This window comes from Maylandia zebra, linkage group LG6 (genome assembly GCF_041146795.1).
Source record: "Maylandia zebra isolate NMK-2024a linkage group LG6, Mzebra_GT3a, whole genome shotgun sequence".
NCBI classification, from domain to species: Eukaryota; Metazoa; Chordata; class Actinopteri; order Cichliformes; family Cichlidae; genus Maylandia; species Maylandia zebra.
In genome coordinates, this window is record NC_135172.1 from 26,772,799 (window position 1) to 26,786,271 (window position 13,473).

Below are 13,473 nucleotides of genomic sequence, written 5' to 3' on the forward strand. Positions count from 1 at the left end.
ATTATGATGTTGATTTGGGTGACAATTTTTGATAAATATTATATATTACTTTTTAAAACATATTAACCATCCCTATGCTTAAAAAACTTTTAAAAATAAAATTGTTCTTTTAAACTTGTGCATTGTTTGACTTTTAAAATTTTTGTATCAGGTGTAAAACGACTTTTTAAATAAAGTTGTTTTTAATGTGAGCAGCTCCTATTGGCTCGTTTAAAAAGAGGGAGGAGCAGATTGCACCGCCTAGCGTCTAGTCTTCGCGGTCTTTCGTCTGTTGCGCCTTTTCTCTCCCTGGTGTTTAAGAACGTGGAGGACAAAAGGATACCAAAGAATCGAAAACTATGACAAAGGTAAATACTTAAAGTTTGATACGTTTTCATCAATGGTTATTTTAGTAACTTTCTATAGTCGTCCTAAACGGTATAAGGGGGAGAAGCATAACATCTTTAGCTAGCAGGTAGAACTGGGTTAATTTACTGCATTGTCTTTGGCAAACATAATTTAAAGTTAATTACAAAACTCTTACTGCCTATATTCTACTCAATAAAGTTCATCTTATCTTATTCTGTTTTCATTGCACCATTCTCTCTATACAGTTTTTGAATTTACACACTATAACGTACACGGCAGTTTTTTTTCTGTGCTTCTGCAACTGTTTCTTGGGTTTTCCTATAAGGTTTTTGTAATTAATTTAAAAAATTTATATTATTTTTTTGGCTTTAGTGGATTCCTGCTCAGCTAACTCGGCCATTATGCACTACCCAGTAAACAAAATGGCTGACCTGTATCTTAAATGTCTGAACATGAGCTAGTCATACCATGTTACGTAATATTCATGTGCAGTGTAGCAAGGTGATTGTTTAAATTACAGGAGTAGATGCCTGCAGCTGAAACGGTTTTCTGATCTGAATTAGTGATGGTTCGTTCGCGAACGAAATGGCTCTTAGAGCCGGCTCTTTGACGTGAACGACGCGAGCCGGCTCCTTATCGCGAGCCGTCACGTGGGGTTTTTTTTTTTTTTTTCTTTCTCTCAGCCTCTCTCTCGCACTTTTTTTCCGCTTCACTCTGCACGCGAGCCTTGTGCTTTACGCTGGGCAGAGGGGGGAGGGGCGGTAGTTACACTCAGTAGCACAGGAACAGAGCCAGAGAGAGAGAAAGAGAGGCAGGGACAACAACATTAGAAAGGTATAGTAATCATCCACAACTATTTTCGGTTGCAGATGATAAAGGATTGAGAAAGTTTATTCATGCAGGTCCATATGACAGAGAATATGCATGTTCTTTTAGTTTTCATATTATAATTTATATTTAATTGTGTTGTGGTTTGCAGTGTTTTGTGTTCTTTTCACTTTAAATTTGTGAAAGGAAAAAGCTGAAAATTTAAATAGTTAAAACTTGAAATGTGAATAGTTGATTTTTGTATTATATGATTTATTTATTACATTTTATGTGGAGTGAATAAATAAAAGTATATTTACGGTGGCCCCTAGAGACAAAGCACATACAAACTTCAAATCACGTACGAACTCTGAAGCATGTACAAACTCCAAAACACGTAAAAACACGTACAAACTCCAAAACACGTAAAAACTCCAAAACACGTAAAAACACGTACAAACTCCGAAGCACGTAAAAACTCAGAAGCATATAAAAACTCAGAAGCACATAAAAACTCAAAACACGTACAAAAGACAACAGAAGTGCTCCAGGATGCTGGGCGCAGTGTTGAGCCTTTGTTATCTTGTGGCTACACAAGCCAGCAAGTACCAACGACCGGATTTGGTGTGTGGTAATAACAGGTAAATGAACTTTTTTTTAAATTATTTGAATATATATATGAGTGCCTGTGTATAAATACACAAACAATACACACATGCTTTCAATTGTGTAATTTAAGTGATCTAGTAGCTCTGCTTTGGAAGTTCAGTTCATGCTAGAAATGTGTTTTGGAGTTTGTACGTGTTTTGTCTCTAGGGGCCACCGCATATATTTATATATAAACATATATAAATAAAACCACTTGTTTTTATGTTAGTAATTCCTTTTGTGCATAATTTTATATTATTGTTAATAATAAATTAATTAAAGCAACAAAACAACCTGAAGAGCCGGTTCGGAGCCGAAAGAGCCGGCTCGAAAGAGCCGGATCTCTAAAAAGAGCCGGAAATCCCATCACTAATGTACAAACTCCAAAACCCATTTCTAGCGTCAACTGAACTTCCAAAACAGAGCTATCTAGATCACTTAATTTACACAATTGAAATCATATGTGTATTTTTTGTGTATTTATACACAAGCACTCATATATATTCATAAAAAATTCCAAAAGCTGTTCATTTACCTATTACTACCACACACCAAATCCGGTCGTTGGTACTTCCTGGCTTGTGTAGCCACTAGGTAACAAAATCTCAACACTGTGCCTAGCATCCTGGATCACTTCTGTTGTGTTTTGTACGTGCTTTGGAGTTTGTACGTGCTATGGAGTTTTTACGTGTTTTGGGGTTTGTACTAGAGATGGCACGATACCACTTTTTTATGTCCGATACCGATATCATAAATTTGGATATCTGCCGATACCGATATGAAGCCGATATAATGTTTTTTAATCAACAAAACTGTTTTTTTTTTTAAATATCTTGCTGCATTTTGTATAAGTTCATACTCAAGTTTAAAACAACAACTACACTAAAGCTATTCTGTTATACCTATATGCAAAAAAAAAATATTTCATAGTTCAGCAATACTGATCAATCTAATAAACTTAAACCTACACCATCCTCCCTATTCTGGTATTTTAAAGAGTACTTAGCATAAATATTAAGCAACCTAACTAATAGGGTTCCAACTCCCAGCAACAACAAAAATAAATAAATAAAAAATAGGGAACCACCCCTCACGCTCCACCTCATGATGCTTAATCAACGTAATCAACCTTAATTTGATGCAGTGTGAAAAAAAAATGCACAGAAATCAATTATTTTTCAAGAAATATTAAATAGATTCAACATCTTTCTTCAACAAAATTGCAGACTGCACAGATGGTACCTTCCCAAAGGAAAAAGTACTATAGCTTACTAGGGTATATATATTAGACTTAATAGTCACTATATACAGTAATGGACTTCTATTCATTTTACATCAAATTAAAACTTTGGGTGTAAGATTCGGATAATTATTTATTAAAAGCTAGACATTTTAAATGAGAATAAGAAAGAAAAGTATGTCTTTGTGCCCCCTTTTCCCTGTTCATGCCCTATCGGCCCCCCTGGCTAAACTTTGCTAGATCCGCCCCTGCACAGTTACCAGCCGTCAGCTACGTAGAAAAAGATCCTCGAGTAGAAAGTAATAATAAATAAATTTTAACAACAGCTTATCAAGCTTAAACGTGTTCAACCGATGGTTTCCTCTTTCTGGTGCAAAGTGGGCCAAAAACAAACCAGAGAGACGGACTCGCGACAGAAAAGCCGATCAGCTGATCGTTAAGCAGTTTCATGATTGAAGTAGCAGCCAGAAGAAGCAGTCGCTCCATATATCGTTTGGTAAGCTTAACGCAGGAATGCTTTACAAACATTCAGAGATGGACTTACACACTTGCTTTACTTCTCTCGGGGATAACTTTGTCGGAGATGAAATGCCGGGTTGCTAGCGAAGCTCCACATGCTATCCAGACCACCGACAGGTCCCGCATGCCACAGCCGCTCTATCACGTGATGCATACTGCTCCGACGTGCTAACGTTCTGAGGTGAGTTACGGCGTGTTGCAAGTTTTGTGAGGTGCTTTCGTGATATTTAATGGATCGGATTACATTTTTTATTTTTCTCCGATATCCGATCCAGTAATTTAGGTCAGTATCGGACCGATACTGATACGTAATATCGGATCGGTCCATCTCTAGTTTGTACGTGCTTTGTCTCTAGCAGCCACCGTAAATATACTTTTATTTATTCTCTCCACATAAAATGTAATAAATAAATCATATAATACAAAAAAAACAACTATTTACATTTCAACTTTTAACTATTTAAATTTTCAGCTTTTTCCTTTTAAACAAATTTAAAGTGAAACAACACAAAACACTGCAAACCACAACACAATTAAATATAAATTATAATATGAAAACAAACAGAAGATGCACATTCTCTGTCATATGGGCCTGCATGAATAAACTTTCTGAATCCTTTATCATCCGCAATTGAAAATAGTTGTGGATGATTACTATACCTTTCTAATGTGACGTTGTTGTCCTTGGCTCTCTTTCTCTCTCTCTCTCCCTCCTGCTCTGTTACTGTGCTACTGCGTGTGTAACAACCGCCCCTCCCCCCTCTTCCCAGCGCAAAGCACAAGGCTTGCGTGCAGAGTGAAGCGGAAAAAAGGGCGAGAGAGAGAGGGTGAGAGAGAGAAAAAAAACACGCTTGTGTCGTTCACTTCAAAGAGCCGTTTCGTTTTGACCAACACATCACTAACAACCATGATGAAAAACGCTCATCTGCTTCCATCACCATCAGCTGATTAACATTGAGCTGCTGCAGTCAACACCATCAAACTAATTTAGTGTTTAATGTTATGTTATTGAATGCTTTTATTTTTAAATCTTTACCAGCGCTTAAAGACTGTAGATGTTCACACCTGGTGTTAGAAAACCGAGCTCACAGCAGTATTTTTTTTTATAACAGGAAATTTAAATTTTTATTGGTTACCGTGTTTATTACCACTTTTATCAGTAATGTACTTCCTATAAAATATGGGTTTGATAAGTTACCGGTTTATTGAAATCAGCTAGTGAACACATCGATCACTTTATTGAACTACACGCCTTACACTCTTGTGAGCTCTGGTTACTAACAGCAGGTGTGAATGTTTGGAGTCCAAAACGCAGATAAAGATTAGAATAACAAGGCAATGTAAAATCAGTTTAATGCAGTTGACAGTAGCAGCTCAGATGGAAATCAGCCAATTGTGAGGAGAGCAGAGGACCAAAACTGTCAGAGTTGTGGGACAAGTGAAGAGAACACTGTTGGCATTATTGTTAGCATAAAAGATGAAAATTAAATAAATGTTAAATTTTAAAATAGATCATTGCCTCCTGTGCCTAAATAAATATATATACTTAATACCAGTAAAAAAAAAAGGATGCCCCAAAGACCATCACTTTTCAAAAAAAAAAAAAAAAAAAAAAAAAAATAATAATAATAATAATAATAATAATAAGATAAGATAAGATAACCTTTATTAGTCCCACACGTGGGAAATTTGTTTTGTCACAGCAGGAAGTGGACAGTACAAAAGTTATGACGCAAAAATTAGAATACAATAAGAATAAATACAGTACACAGCTGTACAGAATAGAATAAAATAATATACTATATACAGTAGAATAAAATAGAATAAAAATATACAATAAGATAAAAATAGAATACGAATGCTATATACAACTGAGTAAAAATACAACGATGCCAGAAAAGATTATTGCACTTAGTGTTATTGCACATGTGTGGATGTGTGTGTTTGTTCAGTTAAAGTCTTTGTTGTGGAGTCTGACAGCAGTGGGGAGGAAAGACCTGCGAAATCTCTCCGTCCCACACCGTGGGTGCCGCAGTCTCCCACTGAAGGAGCTGCTCAGTGCTGTCACAGTCTGCTGCATGGGGTGGGAGACGTTGTCCAACAGGGATGACAGCTTAGCCGCCATTCTCCTGTCACTCACCACCTCCACTGGGTCCAGAGGGCATCCTAGAACAGAGCTGGCCCTTCGGATCACCCTGTTCAGTCTCTTCCTGTCCCCAGCAGAGATGCTGCCGCCCCAGCAGACCACACCATAAAAGATAGCAGAAGCCACCACAGAGTCATAGAAGGTCTTCAGGAGTGGGCCCTCCACCCCAAACTACCTGAGTCTCCGCAGCAGGTACAGCCTGCTCTGCCCTTTCCTGTAGAGGGCGTCTGAGTTATGAGTCCAGTCCAGTCTGTTGTTCAGATGAACACCAAGGTACCTGTAGCTGTCCACAGCCTCAATGTCCATACCCTGGATGTTCAGTGGTTGCAGTGGAGAATGCTTGTGCCTGCGGAAGTCTACCACCAGCTCCTTGGTTTTACTGGCGTTGATCTGGAGGTAGTTCAGCTGGCACCAGTCCACAAAGTCTTGAGTCAGTCCTCTGTACTCCTTGTCGTCCCCATCAGTGATGAGGCCGACTATTGCAGAGTCATCAGAGAACTTCTGCAGGAAGCACTGGGTGGAATTGTGGGAGAAGTCTGCAGTGTAGATGGTGAAGAGGAACGGAGCCAGAACCGTTCCCTGTGGGGCCCCCGTACTGCAGACGACCCTGTCCGACACACAGCCCTGAGTCCTCACATACTGTGGTCGGTCGGTGAGGTAGTCCAAAATCCAGGTAGTGAGGTGATGGTCCACTCCAGAGTTCTCCAGCTTGTCCTTCAGAACCGAGGGAAGAATAGTGTTGAAGGCACTGGAGAAATCAAAGAACATGATTCTCACAGTGCTTCCAGCGGTCTCCAGGTGAGCGAGGGAACGATGTAGGAGGTGAATGACGGCATCATCCGCTCCAATGCCAGGCTGGTAGGCAAACTGAAGTGGGTCCAGTGATGAGCTTGTTAGGCGCCGAAGCTGAGCCAGGACCAACCGCTCCAGGGTCTTCATCAGGTGGGATGTCAGAGCCACCGGCCTGTAGCTGTTGAGGTCCTTGGGGCGTGAAGTCTTTGGCACTGGTACAACACAGGAGGTTTTCCAGAGCTGTGGGACTCTTCCCAACCTCAGGCTCAGGTTGAAGAGGTGCTCCATCACCCCACACGGTCCGCGCAGGACCTGACGACCCTCGAGCTGATGCCATCTGGGCCCGCTGCCTTCTTGCCATTAATCCTCCTCAGTTCCCTCCTAACCTGGGTGGTTGAGAGAGACAGGCTGGAGCCTTGTGTTGAGTGTGTATTGGATGCTGTTGTTGGGGGTGGGGAGGAGTGAGCAGGGTGAATAGAGGAGGTGTGAAGTGTCTGAGGTGTCAGAGGTGGAACAGCAGCAGTGGGGGTGGGTGAGTCTGCAGCCGATGTTGTAGACTGTCTCATGGTTGAATCAAATCTGTTGAAGAAATGATTCAGTTCATTTGCCCATCTCACATCCCTCCCAGGCAGAGAGTTCTGCTGTTTGTGGCCTGAGATGGTTCTGAGGCCTCTCCAGACTTCACCAACGTTGTTTTGCTGAAGCTGGTTCTAATAATAAGTAATACAAATAATATGAAAGTTACTTACATGTCAAAGATGGTGCTTGTGATCTTGAAGAATCTAAACGTGATAAGGAAATGAAAGAAAGTGCATGAGAAAATACAAACATTTTTGTTTTTTCCCAGGATAATTCAATATAAAAGATTCTCTTACTAATGCACAAAATGAACAGTGTAATTAAAAGTTTGAAAGGCACTGCATGTGTTTATATGATAAACTGACTAATTCAAGCAGAAAACACTAGCAGTGCAAAAATGTATCTAACTAGCTGACAGACTTTAAAGTCACAGGAAGATATATCAAAATGGTGACTTATGCCAGAACAAATGACTTGACAGACATAAATCCTAAATTCCTTTAAGTAAAAAAGGAATTACTTTTTTATAAGTGGTCCCTAGTGGTTTTCAAATTATTACATGGCTTGTTAATTTTTTATTAAATTATTAAGAAGCCAGATGAGTTCAAAACATTTACAAATTACTATAAAGCACTATCCAAACTTCAAATCAAGTGGCAAAATCTCCAAATTAAAAGTACTCGCAAACTATAAAAATTTGATTATACTTAAAAATATGCAAAAACGAATTTAGTGGAATTTTTACCTGCTCAAGAATACATTGAACATGCAATATTTAATTGAAAAGAACAAAATTTGTGTACTTTTAGAAAGGATTATTAAATATTTGGGGATACTAGCCATAAAGAGGGTCTCGTACATTTACGGGCATCTAATTTCCTGGATTTAATGATTTAAAAGTTTAATAGGTCTTTGAAGTTGATAATAAAATTGAGTCCATTATTAGCAAAAAGAATTAAAAAAAAAAAAAGAGCAAAAAAATGCTTAATATATAATAATTGTTTTAAACTTAAGCTTTGTAATTGTAGCAGATTTCATTATGTCTGCAATTTTTTATTTAGCCCCACAGTAGTAAAAAGCCATAAATGGGAGTTAGATTTATTACTAGTATTTTACACAGCATTCAGCTATAATAACATGTTCTGCATTTTCCTACTTCACCATCTGATCTGAACAGCTGCACTCTCTTAATTAATTAATGACCTAACATTTCTCAGTAACCAATAACTAGATGGAACAGCACAGTATCTAAGAGAGTGATCAGACGGTGTTTGAGCTAAAGAATCTGCGTGTTTCTTTTGGGGGCTTTTTACACACTGATCCACCACCGTTTTCCTATAGTACAATGCATATCTGGTAACATTACCGTATTCAGATTAGTGATGGGATTTCCGGCTCTTTTTAGAGATCCGGCTCTTTCGGTTCGGCTCACTAAAAAGAGCCGGCTCTTTCGGCTCCGAACCGGCTCTTCAGGTTGTTTTGTTGCTTTAATTAATTTATTATTAACAATAATATAAAATTATGCACAAAAGGAATTACTAACATAAAAACAAGTGGTTTTATTTATATATGTTTATATATAAATATATGCGGTGGCCCCTAGAGACAAAACACGTACAAACTCCAAAACACATTTCTAGCATGAACTGAACTTCCAAAGCAGAGCTACTAGATCACTTAAATTACACAATTGAAAGCATGTGTGTATTGTTTGTGTATTTATACACAGGCACTCATATATATATTCAAATAATTTAAAAAAAAGTTCATTTACCTGTTATTACCACACACCAAATCCGGTCGTTGGTACTTGCTGGCTTGTGTAGCCACAAGATAACAAAGGCTCAACACTGCGCCCAGCATCCTGGAGCACTTCTGTTGTCTTTTGTACGTGTTTTGAGTTTTTATGTGCTTCTGAGTTTTTATATGCTTCTGAGTTTTTACGTGCTTCGGAGTTTGTACGTGTTTTTACGTGTTTTGGAGTTTTTACGTGTTTTGGAGTTTGTACGTGTTTTTACGTGTTTGGAGTTTGTACATGCTTCAGAGTTCGTACGTGATTTGAAGTTTGTATGTGCCTTTGTCTCTAGGGGCCACCGTAAATATACTTTTATTTATTCACTCAACATAAAATGTAATAAATAAATCATATAATACAAAAATCAACTATTCACATTTCAAGTTTTAACTATTTAAATTTTCAGCTTTTTCCTTTCACAAATTTAAAGTGAAAAGAACACAAAACACTGCAAACCACAACACAATTAAATATAAATTATAATATGAAAACTAAAAGAACATGCATATTCTCTGTCATATGGACCTGCATGAATAAACTTTCTCAATCCTTTATCATCTGCAACCGAAAATAGTTGTGGATGATTACTATACCTTTCTAATGTTGTTGTCCCTGCCTCTCTTTCTCTCTCTCTGGCTCTGGTTCGCGAACGACCCATCACTATTGTACATGCTTTGTCTCTAGGGGCCACCATATATATTTATATATAAACATATATAAATAAAACCACGTTTCTTTTTTTACATTAGTAATTCCTTTTGTTCATAATTTTATATTGTTGTTAATAAAAAATTAATTAAAGCAACAAAACAACCTGAAGAGCCGGTTGGGAGCTGAAAGAGCCGGCTTTCTAAAAAGAGACGAAAATCCCATCACTAGTTGTGTAATATGCTGGTATTGATATGATCAAAAATGAACTGAGTTGTTTCGTATTCTATAGAAATTGTACATCTAATTAATAACAAGGCTTTCTGCTGATGTTATTAATTAAAAATTTATTGTTTTATTTTTAAGCAACAACTTTTTAGCATGCAATCAGTCCATGCTGTACAGGACAGATTTGTAAACTGTGCATACAAAAATAGACTATTTTACAAAATTGCTCTTTCAACAAATGTAAATCACAGCAGATTTTTTTTGTTGTAGGTGCACTGTCACAACTAGAAATGTGGGGGGAAGTCCTCAAAGTTGAAGGCAGAACAGGAAAATACATGGAAATAACAATTTTCCTTTAAATGGTAAATGGCCTGCATTTGTATAGCGCTTTTCTAGTCCCTAAGGACCCCAAAGCGCTTCACACTACATTCAGTCATTCACCCATTCACACACACAATCACACACTGGCGATGGCAAGCTACATTGTAGCCACAGCTGCCCTGGGGCGCACTGACAGAGCACATCAGTAAAGGTCGATCTGGATACTTGATAACTGTTGGTATAGGTATGACATGAATTTGAATCTCCATTATCACAGGTTTTAATTGGGAGGGAACATGCAGATATACAGGAGGACTATAAACAGCAATTCCTATTGCATACAACTGTTTTAGAAAATACCAACAACACTGTTAATTTATCACTTGCTGGTCTACAGACTTTACAGTGTGGATGGATGGAAAATCCATCTGGCTCCACTCTGGCTGAATTGGTGCTACAAACAACTCTGCGCTCGGCTTTCCTGGCTGTGTGTGGATTTATACTTACACATCCAAATTTTGACCCTATTTTTCTTCCTTTCAGCTGATTGGTCAATTTCATGTCAATCACCAATTAAACAATCCAATCAGAGAACATCTCCAGAAGTTGATTCTGTTCATCTGGACGTAGCATTTTCAGTGGGAGAAAATGCTGCAAGCGCTACGTCCAGATGAACAGAATCAACTTTTGGAGATTTACTTACCTGGATGATTGAGCATGCATCAAGACAATCAGAGAACAGATAGGTTTGGCTGTTGGAGGGCTGCATTACGGAGCTTCAGGTCCTGGAAGAATAAATTCCCTTTTACATACCAGACCAGCATTTTTCTTCATTAGCACGAAGGAAAACAGTCTGTGCGTGTCAGAGTTCTGTGGTTTTTGTGTCACAGGGCTTATAATATGTGTAAAAATCTGGCCAGGGACCATCACATCACACTGCTATCATATTTTTCTGTTGCTATCATGTTTCTTTTCTGAGATGTTGTTACTTTTATGACAGATGTAACGAGAAATCTTCCAGAAAGTTAAATTTTATATTCTAATCAAATATTTGATTCTGATAACAGATAAAGATTTTTTTTTTACTTTTGTTCTGCTATTTCATAGTTTATACAAATTTTGGCCAATTCCTATTTATTTGAACCCTTTAGCCCCCAAAAAGTCGCCAGCGACAGGTTTTTCCAAACCTGTCTCGTCAAACCTGAGCTCTGCCAGGGGCCCAACACGCCTGGACTTTTAGAAGAAAAGAGATGTCCGAAAATAAACCACAGGGTCAAATACTTAATTTTGTTCAGTGTTTTAGAGTTATTAATTTGAATTGACTAGTTTAAATATTTTATTCATGTACATTTTGATTGCCTTTAGTAAAAATGACAAAATTTCAATTTATTTTTTCTTTCTGTTATTAATCCTTGATTACATTCATATAGTATACAGTAGAGGAAAAAACCTACCAGACCTACCAGTTATCCTGCGTAACATTATTGGGGATAAAGGGTTAAGGAAGCGCAATTAATTTTTTTAGTTTAGCTTGTGTTTACTACCATTTTTTTTTTTATCACCACACAGTAAACATTAAGTAATATGTAAAGCGTCCATTTATCCTCCATTCCGGTCCATTATCTTAAGCTTAGGCTGCTGCCCCTCGACCCAATCCGGTACTAAGCAGAGAGGCCCAGACTTCGCTCTCTCCAGGCACTTGGCCCAGCTCTTCCGGGGGAATCCCAAGGCATTCCCAGGCCAGCCGAAAAACATAGTCCCTCCAGCATGTCCTGGGTGTTCTGGGTCTCTTCCTGGTGGGACGTGCCCAAAACACCTCACCAGGGAGGCATCCTAACCAGATGCCAGTATCTAATCTGTCCTTTTTGTATGTTCCCCTCAGGTTGCCATGGTAGCAGATACAGGGGAAACAAGTGTAGACGATGCCACAAGAAGGATGATGAAATTCCTCATATCACCTGAGCTGGCTGTGGAGTACAACATGCTTGGCCGACATGGGGGAAAAAAAGTTCAGAGATTTGCGTCTTTTTAATGTTGTGTATGGTAAGTTAGTTTCACTTGAGACATTTGAACTTTAGAAAACTAAACTTTTTTAATAAAGTGTTTGAAAGTGTAACTGAGATTGGTTATCATGCAATTTGTATATATTTTTTGAGGCAATAAAGTGAAATAAACATTGTTCTTTGCAAATCATCACCAAATGAAGTAAGCTAAGATTAACTTTACTTTGGCTTGCCCGTTTTTCTTCTTCTTCATTTGCAGAGGCACTGAAGAATTATTTAACATCAAAAGTCAACTTGCAAGAAGCAGAGAAGGCTCTGTCCAAGTGGTTCAGTGGAGCTAAAGACAGAGGAGGACCGAGGGCTGCAAGGGTACAAAATAGACTTACGGCTCTGTAAAAAAACAAACCCTGCTGATTCAAGATAAGCTTTTGAGTTTTCCATCTGACTTTTTCCCCATGTTGCTATGGTTCCAAATATCTAAGGAATTTTGCTGTAGTTTGACATTTCTAGTTTTTAAACGTTTACGCACTTTGGAATACAGTTACGTAAAATCACAGTTGTTGGACAAAATAAATGTGAAAAATGTTGTTTTGTGTACCCTCGTGATTTTTGAAATGGTTTTATTTACAAACTAGATTTTGTTTGCGGTCAGCTTTAATATATTTGGTGTCTTTGTGTCACAGAACCCGTATTAGCCGTCTGAAAAATTGATTTTGTGACTGTTTTACTACATGGGGCCCACTCAGTGCCAGAACTTAGTCAATTCAAACTAGAAATAGGATGCAAATACAGAACCCACTGCTAATGCCATTCCAACTTTTTAGCTCATGTTTTCCTCATGTTGTACCCACTAAGAACTTGAAAAATGGGGCCTAGGTGGGTTTCAGTGTACTTTGCCCAGTTGGGGTCCATTTAGTTCCCAGATTTTACCTATATAACACCGAGATGGGCTTATAAAATGGGGCCATTATGGAACCCGCGGACAATCCCACTTAAAACCCACTTTTTAGCCTATGTGGTACTCACATGGTACCCACAAAACAACTTGAAAGGTGGGGCCTGGGTGGGTTTCTTTGTACTTTGCCCAGTTGGGGTCCATTTAGTTCCCAGATTTTACCAATATAACACCGAGATGGGCTTACAAAATGGGGCCATTATGGAACCCGCGGACAATCCCACTTAAAACCCACTTTTTAGCCTATGTGGTACTCACATGGTACCCACAAAACAACTTGAAAGGTGGGGCCCGGGTGGGTTTCTGTGTACTTTGCCTAGTTGGGGCCCATTTAGTTCCCAGATTTTACCAATATAACACCGAGATGGGCTTATAAAATGGGGCCATTACGGAACCCGCGGACAATCCCACTTAAAACCCACTTTTTAGCCTATGTGGTGCCCA

At 38.5% G+C, this 13,473-nt stretch overlaps 1 long non-coding RNA gene across 1 annotated transcript; it reads left to right on the forward strand.

Annotated features, from left to right (window-relative positions):
• Positions 1–247: 247 nt before the first annotated feature.
• Positions 248–12,830, forward strand: LOC143419190 (uncharacterized). The gene is made up of 3 exons (XR_013099166.1): positions 248–347; positions 11,954–12,114; positions 12,334–12,830. It is a non-coding gene; the product is annotated as an uncharacterized LOC143419190 (long non-coding RNA).
• The last annotated feature ends 643 nt before the right edge of the window (positions 12,831–13,473 follow it).